Here is a 1,994-nt window from a genome sequence, read left to right as displayed (position 1 = left end):
CACGGCCATTCCTCCACTTGGTCTCATACCACGGCCATTCCTCCACTTGGTCTCATACCACGGCCATTCCTCCACTTGGTCTCATACCACGGCCATTCCTCCACTTGGTCTCATACCACGGCCATTCCTCCACTTGGTCTCATACCACGGCCATTCCTCCACTTGGTCTCATACCACGGCCATTCCTCCACTTGGTCTCATACCACGGCCATTCCTCCACTTGGTCTCATACCACGGCCATTCCTCCACTTGGTCTCATACCACGGCCATTCCTCCACTTGGTCTCATACCACGGCCATTCCTCCACTTGGTCTCATACCACGGCCATTCCTCCACTTGGTCTCATACCACGGCCATTCCTCCACTTGGTCTCATACCACGGCCATTCCTCCACTTGGTCTCACACCACGGCCATTCCTCCACTTGGTCTCACACCACGGCCATTCCTCCACTTGGTCTCACACCACGGCCATTCCTCCACTTGGTCTCATACCACGGCCATTCCTCCACTTGGTCTCACACCACGGCCATTCCTCCACTTGGTCTCATACCACGGCCATTCCTCCACTTGGTCTCATACCACGGCCATTCCTCCACTTGGTCTCATACCACGGCCATTCCTCCACTTGGTCTCATACCACGGCCATTCCTCCACTTGGTCTCATACCACGGCCATTCCTCCACTTGGTCTCATACCACGGCCATTCCTCCACTTGGTCTCATACCACGGCCATTCCTCCACTTGGTCTCATACCACGGCCATTCCTCCACTTGGTCTCATACCACGGCCATTCCTCCACTTGGTCTCATACCACGGCCATTCCTCCACTTGGTCTCATACCACGGCCATTCCTCCACTTGGTCTCATACCACGGCCATTCCTCCACTTGGTCTCATACCACGGCCATTCCTCCACTTGGTCTCATACCACGGCCATTCCTCCACTTGGTCTCATACCACGGCCATTCCTCCACTTGGTCTCATACCACGGCCATTCCTCCACTTGGTCTCATACCACGGCCATTCCTCCACTTGGTCTCATACCACGGCCATTCCTCCACTTGGTCTCATACCACGGCCATTCCTCCACTTGGTCTCATACCACGGCCATTCCTCCACTTGGTCTCATACCACGGCCATTCCTCCACTTGGTCTCATACCACGGCCATTCCTCCACTTGGTCTCATACCACGGCCATTCCTCCACTTGGTCTCATACCACGGCCATTCCTCCACTTGGTCTCATACCACGGCCATTCCTCCACTTGGTCTCATACCACGGCCATTCCTCCACTTGGTCTCATACCACGGCCATTCCTCCACTTGGTCTCATACCACGGCCATTCCTCCACTTGGTCTCATACCACGGCCATTCCTCCACTTGGTCTCATACCACGGCCATTCCTCCACTTGGTCTCATACCACGGCCATTCCTCCACTTGGTCTCATACCACGGCCATTCCTCCACTTGGTCTCATACCACGGCCATTCCTCCACTTGGTCTCATACCACGGCCATTCCTCCACTTGGTCTCACACCACGGCCATTCCTCCACTTGGTCTCATACCACGGCCATTCCTCCACTTGGTCTCATACCACGGCCATTCCTCCACTTGGTCTCATACCACGGCCATTCCTCCACTTGGTCTCATACCACGGCCATTCCTCCACTTGGTCTCATACCACGGCCATTCCTCCACTTGGTCTCATACCACGGCCATTCCTCCACTTGGTCTCATACCACGGCCATTCCTCCACTTGGTCTCATACCAACAATCAACAGTCTCATTGATTTTTGTGTGCGGAGTCAGAATGTTTTTACGAGAAACACTTTCAACTGTACACAGCCATCAGTCACGATGTTTTGTTGTTGTTGGTACAGTGGAACCCCCCTTTTGAGACCTTCAAAGATCTCAAAAAAGAAAGGTCTTAGACAGGAGAAAGTTTTAAAATGGAGGTAAATTTACAGAGCTTGTTTACAGAGAATCTGAAAAA

Source organism: Littorina saxatilis, linkage group LG13, assembly GCF_037325665.1.
Source record: "Littorina saxatilis isolate snail1 linkage group LG13, US_GU_Lsax_2.0, whole genome shotgun sequence".
NCBI lineage: Eukaryota > Metazoa > Mollusca > Gastropoda > Littorinimorpha > Littorinidae > Littorina > Littorina saxatilis.
Note: the sequence above shows the minus strand (reverse complement) of the source record.